The sequence below is a fragment of the Arvicola amphibius genome, chromosome 1 (genome assembly GCF_903992535.2).
Source record: "Arvicola amphibius chromosome 1, mArvAmp1.2, whole genome shotgun sequence".
NCBI lineage: Eukaryota > Metazoa > Chordata > Mammalia > Rodentia > Cricetidae > Arvicola > Arvicola amphibius.
Window position 1 is genome coordinate 66,235,520 of NC_052047.1, and position 12,654 is coordinate 66,248,173.

The window sequence follows — 12,654 nt, forward strand, 5'->3', positions numbered from 1 at the left end:
AAGTGGCAAAAATGTTTTCATGCACACATATAAATCCTAAAAAAGAAAATCACAAGTCACTTATGTAACTCATAGGTCAAAGAAGAAAATTAGGAATTAGAGAAGACACTTAGAACTAACCGGGTTCCATGACAAAGCACTTGCCTAGACTCCTCCAGTGAGGCCTGGGTGTAGCTGGACAGTAGAGAACTTGCCTGGAATCCGTGAAGGACTGGGGCATTGACAGTAAATGTCTGACCTGAATTCTACCAGGAAGAGGCAGAGAGTCCGCTGGAGAAAGACTAAAGGTGTGGCTTGGTGACTGAGCTGGGCCTGGCTTGGCATCAGAGCACTTGTGCCCGGCATGCGTGAAGCTCTGGGTTCATCCACAGCACTAAAAAACAAAACAAGAAAAACTCAACAACAACCCCACCCACCCACCAAAACCACCAGGAAATCTTTAGGATTGCTGTTGGAGGAGAGGCTGCTGCACATCAGAACTCATATGAAGTTGTATCTAAAAGGAAATGTATAATCTTAGGTGATTATACTAGGAAAAAAAAAGAAAGAAAGAAATAGAGCATGAATGACAGAGGTTTCCAGTCTGAGAACTAAAAACAGCAAGTTCTTTCTTTCCAAGCATCAGACAGTATTTTGGGCTTTACCAGCCGTAGGTGCCCTCTTGAGTATTCTTCCCCATCCTCAACCCTTCAGAAGCGGGAAAACCTTGTAGCAAAGTTATTCTCGGGAGGCTGAGGCAGGCTTGCCACTAGTTTTCTGCACAAGGAGTTCAGGTCAGCTTGAGCTATACAGTAAAAACCCATTTTAGAAAAAAATAACAAAAGATACAAACTGCTTAGCTCCTGATCTGTACCCAGGAGACGCTAAACAGTCATTTGCCTAATGAGGGAGAAAGAATAAATCATTAAGAGAAGGACCTAGAGAGATGGCAAGGTGGTTAAGAGCCCTGGCTGCTCTGAAGTCCTGAGTTTGGTTCCCAGCACCCACATGACAGTTTGCAACTGTCTGTAACTCCAGTTCCAGTTCCAGTGCTTCTTCTGGACTCTGTGGGCACACAAGTGGTGCACAGACATGCACAATACCCATACACACAAAGCTGAAATAAACCTTTAAGGGGAGAGAAGAAATACAAGAGACTGACCACCATGTGGCAGGGAAGCTGACTAGCAGATTATGCCTATGGCTGAACAAGACTGTCTTGGTTTCATTATCACGCCTTTAATTCCAACACTCAGGAGACAGAGGCAGGCAGACCTCTGAATTAGAGGCCAGCCTGGTCTACAAAGCAAGTTCCAGAATCCAGGACAGTCAGAGCTGTTACACAGAGAAACTGTCTCAAAAACCAAAACTAAAACCAAACCAAACCAAACACACACACAAAAATACAAAAATAAAAACAAAAAGCCCCTCAAACATAAATAAAAAAACAACAAAAAACATCCAGAGCCATGCTTATCTTTTGACTTATTTATTTACTTTATGTGTGTGAATGTTTTACTTGCATGCTGTAGCTATGATAAAATACCACCACCACCACAACAACAACAAAAGGGTTTATTTTGGTCCACAATTTCAGCTGATGGTCCATTATAGCAGGAAAATCAAGGAATCAGAAACAACAGTCACCTTAACATCCACGTCAGGAGCAGAGAGATGTTAATATGTGCGTATCTACTGCTCAGCTCATTTTACTCTTAACACAACTCAGGACCCAAAGCCCAGGGTGTGTTGCCACCTACAGTGACTGGGCCTTCCTAAATCAATTAAGAAAATCAAGACAGTCCCCTACAGGCCAACCTGATCTAAATCCTCCACTAGACTATCTTCCCAGGTGATTCTAGCTTGTGTCAAAACTTAACCATCAGGCTGACCAAGGTTTCGAAAATGATGAACATTTCTAGGAATGGAAGGAGGGGCAGTGGCAAAAAGGTAGGTCACAAGAAAAGGAGAGGACTTCAGGGACCGCTCAGAGGAGATGGACTTTGTGCTGTGGAATAATGCTTTTGTATACTGTAAAAATTTGTCACTTGTATTGGTTTAATAAAGAGCTTAATGACCATTAGCCAATCAGAAAGAATGGATGGGGCAACCAGACTAAGAGAATTCTGGGAAGAGGAAAGGCAGGGATGCAGTCACCAGCCAAATGCAGAGGAAGCACGATGAGAATGCCTCACTGAGAAAAGGTACCAAGCCACATGGCTAAACGTAGACAAGAATTATGGGTTAATTTAAGTTGTAAGAGCTAGTTAATAAGCTTGAGCTAATAGGCCAAACAGTTTATAGTTAATATAAGCCTCTGTGTTTCTTTGGGACTGAGCAGCTGTGATACCAGGTAGGACAGAAACTTCCATCTACACTTTGAGAAGATGCTGTCAGAAGAACCCACAGATAGTCCTGTGGCCATAAGCTTGTATGAATGGTAGTTAGAAATATTATTATAGGCCGGGCGGTGGTGGTGCACGCCTTTAATCCCAGCACTCGGGAGGCAGAGGCAGGCGGATCTCTGAGTTCGAGGCCAGCCTGGTCTACAAGAGCTAGCTCCAGGACAGGCTCTAGAAACTACAGGGAAACCCTGTCTCGCAAAACAAAACAAAAAAAAAAAAAAAAAAACAAAAAAAAAACAAAAAAAAAAACAAAAAAAAAAAAAAAAAAAAAGAAATATTATTATAAAAAATGCTTGACCTGAACTGGGTATGGTAGTGTATACCTGTTAATATCAGCATTCATCCTGAGGCAGGAGAATCATGAGTTTCAGGCTAGCCTGAGCTACAGAGTAAGACCTTGCTTGTTTATTTTAGGAAAAAAAAAAAAAGATACAGCAGGCTGGAGAGACAGCTCCACAGTTAAGAGTGCTTGCTCTTGCAGAGGACACAGGTTTGATTCCTAGCTCCCCATGGTGGTTCACAACCATCTGTAACCTTAGTTCCAGGGGCTGACAGGCATGCACTTGGTGCATATGCATGCGTTCAAGTAAAGCATTCACACACATAAATAAATAAAAGATAAGCAAGACTCTGGATTTTTTTGTTATGTTTCTTTTTTTGAGGAGGTGCTTTTTTTGTTTTTTTGTTTTGTTTTGTTTTGTTTTTTGGATTTTTGAGACAGTTTCTCTGTGTAACAGCTCTGGCTATCCTGGGTCCTAGAACTTGCTTTGTAGACCAGGCTGACCTCAAACTCAGAGATCTGCCTGCCTCTACCTCCTGAGTGCTGGCATTAAAGGCATGCACTACTACCACCTGGATAAAATTTAAAAATTGCATTTATGGGTTGTAGAAATGGTTTAGCAGCTAAAAGCACTTGCTGCTCTTTTAGCGGACCTGGATTTGATTCCCAGCACCTATGTGGCAGCTCACAACCATCTGTAAATCCAGTGTGAGGGGATCCAACATTCTCTTCTGGCCTCTGCAGGTCCCAGACATACATAATTTTTTAAATATTGCATTTATGTGTTGTGTGTGCTCACATGTGTGCATACCCACACATGTGCATGAATGTAGGAACATGTCCTAGTGGACATGTGGAAGTCAGAGAACTTCCAGCATCAGTTCTCTCCTTGTGCCTTATGATTTTTGAGAATTGGACTTAGTTTGTCAGGCTGGTTGGTGGGTGGCACCTTTCCCGCTCAGTCATCTCACCCACCTGACAGTGAGTTTTGTGGCCGTGTCTACAAAGCAAGGAAATCATGATCATTTGCAAGGATGATCTTGAATTCATAATCTCTTCCTCCAGAGTGCAGGGATTATAGGATTACAGGAATTCACCATCAAACTCAGCTAACCTTCACAGTGTCTGGGAACAGAGAAAAAGAAGACCCCTCCCAAAGCATAGCACACAGCACATATGATATCCACGTGAAACCAGGCAGAATCTGTGAGCTGACTCAGAGGGCTGGTCCTCTCTCTTTGTTGTGCTCCCTGGTATCTGGACAGTATGTGGGGATTATGGCCTCATACTGAAGTCCATGGGGGACGTGAATAGAGCTCAGAGGGTATCTAGAACCGCCTCAGTTGGTCCTGGGGATGAGTGGCCCTCTCCTCCTGCACACTTTGCTCTCTTCCCAATACCTGAACAAGGGGGTTCTGGTTGCACAAAAAATCTCAGGCCCCTCCCATCATCCCCCAAATCAAGGCCACAGGCAGGTGGTGTCTACCATAGCCTCAGGTCCTCCACCTCCAGCTCAGCCAGGAAGAAGCTCCATCCCTCACAGGAGCCACCAACCAGTGCCCCAAGAGGGAGCTGAGTCAGTTTCATCTGCCATTCACCTCCCACTGCCAGAGAGCCCCTCCCTGATGTGTCCTAGGCCCCACAGAGGTCGTTTTGAGGGGTGGGTTCCTGCCCCGTCACCAGCTGGAGGCTCACAACACATCTCCTCCTATTGTTCTGCAGTTATGGATTTGGACTTTTTTTTTTTAAAGCATCTTTAAGTTAATATTGGTAATTTATATTGTCCTAAAATTGTCGCTTTTGTCAAGAATATCAGCTGTATTAACTTGTCACATTTAATCTCCTTTGCTGCTCTGACTCCCCTCTCTGCATCCTTGTGGGCCTCTGTGTGTGTCTCTCTTTGCTGATTAGACTGGCCAAAGGTTTGTTTATTTTATTTATTTATTTAGAGGAACCAGCTCTTGGATTTACTGACAGGCACTCCCATTTTTCTTGTTTCCAATTCATTAATCCGCCTTTATCTTTACCCCCTCCTGCCTCCTGTGGATTTACTTTATTGTTCTGTTTTTCCCTCCTTGTGTCGAATGTTTAGTTCATTTATTTTCAGTCGCTCTTGCTCAGTAATAAAAACATTTAAGGTTGTGAATTCTCCGCCAACTCCCTGAAGCTGCTGCGTGAACGTGCAGTTGCTCTCTCTAGAATTGTAAAATCGCCTGTCACCGTATTTTATTAACTCTCTGGCTTAGGAATAATTTAGGAGAGCATCTCCGGATTTCCAGACCATCTGGCTTAGTTTAAGATCCTCTTTTGAACTGTTAGGTTTCTTGTGTTAATTTAAATAATGACGTCTATAGAGAACTGTGTGTATGCATGAAAGTGGGCACTCACACACTATTATATGTGCATACATACAAGTATCATGTCCATCCTTGTGTCTCTGTGCATGTGCATGTGTATACATTACACAGCTCTACATACATAGCCATGAATATGTGCCTAACCAATGGTTATGTGTGCCTACCTCTGTGAGGAGTCTATAAACTCATATGTACCTATTTGTGTGTGTGAACTCAGATATATGTGTCCATGTACCTGTGTGTTTGTATGTGGATCTGTGTGTGTTCCTGTGTATGTACTATGTAACTATGTAGATGTGTATATACTCAGGTACAGTCTACATCCATATCCAAGCACATGTGTATGCGTATGTGTAGAAAGAACTGTGGTTTGGGGTAAACATTCCATCTGTGCGGTACTAGGATCTGTGAATATACAGACATTTGTGAGAGGACTCACTCCAGTTTAGTTCTCTTGGTTCAGGATCTCTGGTGAAATCCGTGCAACATTCAGGGTGGTCTAAAGACTGGCTTTCCCAGGTTGAGCTGGAGTCTGCATCTATGCTTATAACACACTGGCACTATGGTGATCAGGGCTGAGGGTGGGACTACCAGAAACCCTCTAACTCTGAATGGAAGACCTTTGATGTTACTGGGCTCACCCCAAGGACTGTGGGGTCTCCTGCACAGAATGTAGGGGAGGTGGGTTTGCCCTGGGGCCCAGTGCTCTTTTTCCAGCCCTGTACGGGTCTCATGTGGTTAAATCACAGAGCCCCAGGAAGGCACCCTGGGAGATTATCAAATTGAGCATTTTGGTGTCTCCTGAATTTGTTAATTAAAATCATAGGTGGAGTTAGGAATTTACTCATGTTTTATTTATCCCCTAAAGCCATGTGGCAGCTTGGTCTGTCATCACAAAATACAACAAACCAGGCTGAACTTTGGTAACCTCTTCATTGAAAGTAGTGGTAAAATTTGCTACTTTAACCATTTTTAAGTGTACAGTTCATACAGGTGGTAATGAGTACACACAACTTGTACAACCACGACCATCATTTAATCTATGTTCTACCATGTGACTTTCACCTCTTTTCCATTCTGTGTGTTCCACTCATTCCATGTCTCTGTGGTGTCTTCTGCATGGCTAGTTTCATCTACTTCCTTTCTCTCTGTCCAGAAGTCCTGCCTGTACCTCCTGCCTAACTATTGGCTGTTCATCAGCCAATCACAACAATACATCTTCACAGTATACAAATATCCCGCAACATTCCACCCTCGTTTTTTTGTAAATAAAAAGGAAAGGTTCTAACTCTAACATAGTAAAACCATATATAGTAAGAACAATTATCAGGTAAGAATTCTGTTTATAATGTCCGTTCCATTAGTATTGGAAAATTCAAGTAAACACTTCATTATATATTCTATCTTGGTAAGTCCAAAGTTTTGTAACTAATTTACTTTCTATTCTAACTTGTATTACCACCCCAAAACTGTTTTTAGACCTCAAGTCATTTTCTTAGATAAACAATTTAAGCTTTTATGTCTCCCAGCCCTATATACTTTACACCTCTTTTGTGAGTTTCTTTTCTGAATGTGGTAACAGGGAAAACTGTAACTATAACTATCTAATATTCAAACCCATAAAAGATATGAGAAGGATAGAATATTACCTGAGTAAACAGGAAGTATAGAATAAGCAACTTCCAAAACTATAGAAATGACAAAGACATCTGACTGCCTGGGCAGTAACCCACATTTCCTCTGCAACATTGGAGCATCCATCCTCAGCCTACAGGCTTAGACTATCTGGTAGACTTTTTGTGAAGTAGGAATTTTGAAGGACTGTCCTACTTTGCCTTGGCAAAGTTTGGCAGTCGCTTTCTTTTGTGTCCTGCATGCCCAGTTTGGACAACATACTATCAGCAGTCTAGGAAAGGGCAGTTTCTTGCAGAAATGGCTAGCTTTGCAACATTGAAACCAACTCCATATGGAAGTTCTTTGATGTCCATCATCATCTTTTGAAGTAAATTGGTACTTCCAAGAGCAGACATGTCTCACTGTCATGAAAAGATTTACATTATTAAAACATTTTAAATGCCATATTCTGTAGGTTTTTGAAGTGTTTGAAGACAATCTATCCATTTAAAATATATCTCTGTTTATAAAACTATCTCTGGGGGCTGGAGAGATGGCTCAGAGGTTAAGAGCATTGCTTGCTCTTCCAAAGGTCCTGAGTTCAATTCCCAGCAACCACATGGTGGCTCACAACCATCTGTAATGGGATCTGGTGCCCTCTTCTGGCCAGCAGGCATACACGCAGACAGAATATTGTATACATAATAAATAAATAAATAAATAAATATTTTTTTTTAAAAAACTATCTCTGTTTAACCTCCAAAACATACATAACATGACAAGTTTGATTATTATAGGGTTATATTTAGGATAATAAAGAAATACTGGTTAGTATCTAGTGGACCTAGATTTATCTCCTACTTCCTCTTTCTTTGCCCAGAAGTCCTGCCTAAACCTCCTGCCTTGCTATTGGCTGTTCAGCTCTTTATTAAACCAATCAAGCAATATATCTTCAAACAGAGTACAAATATCCACAATGCTTGACTCTGTGTCCTTCATGTATTTGTCATTCTTATGGCTCACTTTATTCCACATAATTTCTCAATGTTTATTCATATTGTGGATGTGTCTGGCATTCCTTTTTGAAGTGGAGTAATATTCCCTCAAATGCAGCTTTCTATCCACTGTTGACAAGCACTTGGGTCTTGGGTCAGCCTTCTTTTTTTTAAAATATTTATTTATTTATTATGGATACAATATTCTGTTTGCATATATGCCTGCAGGCTAGAAGAGGACACCAGACCTCATTACAGATGGTTGTGAGTCACCATGTGGTTGCTGGGAATCCAACTCAGGTCCTTTGAAAGAGCAGGCAATGCTCTTAACCGCTGAGCCATCTCTCCAGCCTGTCAGCCTTCTTTTGGGTTCTTGTGAATCTAAAGTAGTGGTGTTCATGTGTCTTCTTGAGACCTTTTTCCATTCTTTTCAGTCTGTACCTAGAAATAAAGTCCCTGGGTCATGTGTGGTGGTTACATCATTGGCATCCTGGCTGTGCTGTATGGCTCTGTCCTCTGAGCAGAAGCACCATCCTAAGACCATCTGTGTCTGCTGTGCAGTATCATCATAGCTGGGCTTATTACCTGTTGACATTTCCTCAAACGAAAGGAGCATGAAGGGTCATTGCACTCTCATCTGACTATTTAGCCATTCTTTCTAGCCAGTTGTATGCAATTCTGCCCAAATTGCACCTAGCTGTCTTGTTGGAGCGATAGTGTATACAGTCTGGGGAAGACTGGAAGGGGCTTCATCTACATACCCATGGGAATGTCATCATCCATGCTGGGTAAGGAACATTTGGTGTGGATGCTTTAAGGTCACCATGCTCCTGTGTAGCCAGCCCCATTTATGCTCTGTAAGTAGCCTAATAAATTCATTGCTTCCCCAGGGGGAACATCAATTTGGAATTAAACCTTGGTTTGTCATTGAAACCACACAAGGGTCTGGGAGGAAGTGTTGTGTAGTGGCATTCATTTGTATTTTAATAAATAAAGCTTGCCTGAAGATCAGAGAATAAAACAGCTCCACTGGTCAGTCTACAGAGCAGGCCGTGGTAACACACACCTTTAATCCCAGTAGCCATACTAGTTGCCATAGAAACCTGATGGTGCATCCTTTAATCCCAGTGGTACACTCCATTAATCCCAGCCCTAGACAGGAATATAAGACAGGAGGAGACAGCTCACAGTCTCAGTCTCATTCTGAGTTTCCTGGAGGCAGGATCGCCATTTAAGACTGAGATAGAGGTAGGAGCCAGGACTGCTTTGCTTTTCGGTTCTTCAGGTTGAACCCAATTTATGTCTCTGAGTTTTTATTAATCGTCCTTCAGTGTTGCTTAGCCACCCCACCCCAGGAAAAAACAGTTACCACAACTGGATTTGGAATAACAACAGAAACACATCTGCTGTGTCCATGAAGGTGTTCCCAGAAAGGCTTACCTGAGGCAAGAAGACTTAGCCTGAATGTGGGTGACATCATCATTAGACTGGAATCCTGGACTGAATAAAAAGAGAAAAGCAAGCTGACTGCCAGTGTTCATGGCTCTGCTTCCTGACTGTAGACACAGTGTGACCTGCAACGTGGCCAGCCACATGCACTGGATGATATACTTGCTCCTCCGGAGACCAAATAAGCCCTTCCTTCTTTAAGTCACTTTTGACAAGTCTTTTGTCCCAGCCTGGGAAAAAAAAGTAACTAACACTATATTGCCAATTGCAGTTTTTAGTTTTTGAGGCACCAACTGTCTTCCATGGTGACGATACCACAGTGTGAGCCACCATCGTGCATGAGGACCCCTGCTGCTCTGTGTCCTCGCTGCGCTAATGTGCTCTGGTTTTGTTCTGTTCTGTTCTGTTTGGCATCCTAATGTTCACTCACGCCATGGGGAAGATTTGCTGATATCTAACTTACTTTTATTACAACAGCAAACTATTTTCAACTTTGTGGCAGTTTCTGTGGACATTCTGCAGTGTCCTAGTTTGCTTTCTGTGGCTGTGATAAACGTTGCGACCAATGGGAACTTGGGGGAGTTAAGTGTTCATCTGGCTTACAGTCCGTCGCTATGGAAGCCAAGGCAGGAACTCAAGCAGGAACCACGGAGGAACGTTGCTTACCATGCTCCCAGGCTCATGCTCAGCTCACTTTCTCATACTTCCCTTGACTAGTAGGGCTGTCTTCATAAATCAGCAACCAAGAAAATATCTCACAGGAGCATCCACAGGCCAGTCAGGCAGAGGCAGCTCCCCACAGAAGTGTCCACAGGCCAGTCAGGCAGAGGTAGCTCCTCACTTGAGATTCCCTCTTTCCAGATATGTCTAGGTTTGAGTTAAGTTGAGGAAATGGCCAGTGCACTCGGAAAGCCTTTATTTTGAAGATACATCCAGCATTCTATGTACCGTAATAGCTAATGTACAAATCTACTCCCTGCTTTCTTGTAATTGTTTTTTGAGACAAAGTCTATAATACAGCCTTGGCAGTCCTGTAGTTCACTATACAAACCAAGCTGGCCTCAAATTCACAGAGATCCGCCCGCCTCTGCCTCTGGAGTGTTGGATCTAGAGGCGTGAGCCACCACACCTGGATCTTCATGGTTCATATTTTTTTTTCTATCAGGATCTGTCTATATAGCTCAAGCTAACCACTAGCTCTTCTTTTTACTGGACTAACAGGCATGTGCTACTGTGTACTTCCTGATACATTAGTTATTGGTTGCTGAGTTAGAGTCTTCACTGGCTGTTTTCTCTATTTCTCCCCACAGTTTTGTTGGTACATAGAACTTTAGAATTATACAATTTTATGGGTTGGAACTTTAAGTTGACCTTTTTTTGTCTTTTTAATAATTTTTTTTTTACCTAAATTCTCTTTTGCTAGAGATAGACTTTCCTGGCCCAAGGTTACCATTTTCCTGCTTCTGATTCTTCCTGGTGGCCTTGAGCGCCCTCTGCCCCATTTCTCTTTGGCCTCAGTCACTTTCTCAGAATTCACTGCTCTGCTCTCGCTGCTCTGAAAATGTCTCTATTTGCCTCATTTTGGAAGGGTGTTTGCTACAGTCTCTTCATTAACTTTTAAAAAAATTACACTTGTGGGCTAGAGAGATGGCTCAGCGGTTGAGAGCATTGACTGCTCTTCTAGAGGTCCTGAGTTCAATTCCCAGCAGCCACATGGTGGCTCACAACCCTCTGTAATGAGATCTGGCTCCCTTTTCTGGCCTACAGGTATACATACAGACAGAACACAGCATACATAATAAATAAATAAATCTTTTTTTTTTTTTTTTAAAAAAAAGCATTACACTGTTATTTGTTTATTGTGGGCTTGTGGAGGGGGCATGCATGCCACAGCACACACAAGGACTTAGGAGCACAGCTTGTGGGGAGTCCGTCCTGTCCTTCTGCCCTGCGAGTCCCGAGGGTGGGATCTAGCTGTAACCTGGAAGAAGTGTCCCCATTGCCTGGCTTGCATAGTTTTGGTAAGTACAAGCTAATCCTCACCACTGCAGCTCTGTGTGCGAGGTTCTCTCACAGGCGTTCAGCGCTGGTTCCCCAGATGCCCATGCTGCTTTGCTGTCCTTGGAGTTCTCCTTACTGAGTCTCTGTGGGGAGCGCCCGTGGGTCGCTTTTGGAGCGACTTTGGCTGTGGATTTGGTCTGGCACAGCATCTGCAGTCTCTGCCATGGGCCCTGCTAGGGAGGCTCTACAGCTGGGAGCTCTTCCCCCTAGAACTGGCCCCCCCCCAGGCATTCCCTGATCCCACAGTGAACTGGCCTTGCTGTCCTCTGTGCTCCAGCCTGGGGCGGAAGTTGCAGCACTTCAATTAGGGCCTCCAGCTTCCTCAGCCTCAGGGACAGAAGCCTTCAGACAGAGAACTTCCTTATCCCACCTGGCCAGTTTCACGCTTTGCTTTGCTGTAACTTGGTGGCCTTGTTACGGACCTTCCACCTCTACCTGTTGGTGACAAGGGAAGCTCCAGCCTTGTTCAGCCCTTTTCCTGAGAACTGCAAGGCTTTACTTTCTCGGGGCCTGGGGCTCTGGAGTTCTCACTTTCCTTCCTGGCAGTGCCAATGACTTTGTTCATCTGTTAGGCCAGCCACTTGCCTCTCAGCTGCCCTGTCAGGCCTGGACGTCCATGTGTATTTTCTCAGTTGTATGAGCCATGACTGTTTTCATGGGTTCCCCACTTTGACAAGCTCCTCTCTGCCCTTTGGATTGCAGATGATTCCTCCAGGGCCAGTCACCCTCAGCTCCCTGCTGCTCAGCCTCTCCAGAAGGACAGCATGGTTCACAAGCAAGTGCCAAAGGCGGAAGCCAGTCTTTGTCGCCTTCTTCCTGTGGGGACCCGTCACATCTGTTGATCCTGTTCATAGACGTGACCCTCCCATTCAGAAGCAAAGAGGTCATGAGGAACATGCTTCACAGAGCTGGAAGTCACAGGGCTGCATGACAGAGGAGACCCAGGCCCTGTCCTTGGCATACATAGGTGAACATGAGTGTTACCTGAGCTACATGCCAGTCCGAGTCCCCTCTCAACTCCCCTTGCCCCTGCCGTGAACAGCAGAGGTTGGGGTCTGGGCAGAGGCGTTTTCTGAAGTTCCAGAGGCTCAGGTGCCATCCCACCCAACTCAACTGCTCCCCAGGTGGAGTCCATCCTGGCTGCTGGGAGGGGTGGGACTGAGGTCAAGTGTCAAGTTTGTCTCCCCTACCATAAATGTTATCTTGAACAGTTGGGAGGTCTTACCAGGAATGCCCTTTTGCTAGCACGTATGAAGTTCCCTGATGTTAATTTTATACATTACTATATATATGAACTGCCTGTCTTCTTAAAACTCTAAAGCAAACTTTCCATAATATAAAGTTCACCATTTTAAAGGGCTCAGTTTAGTAGCATTTAATTCACAAGACTATGAAGACACCACTTTTGTTGATTCCAAAACGTTTTGCCCTAGAATGAAACCCCTGAAGAAAGTCCCCTGGAGTACCCTGCTTCAGCCCTGGTGACCACTCTCCATTGGGACACTTCCTCAAAA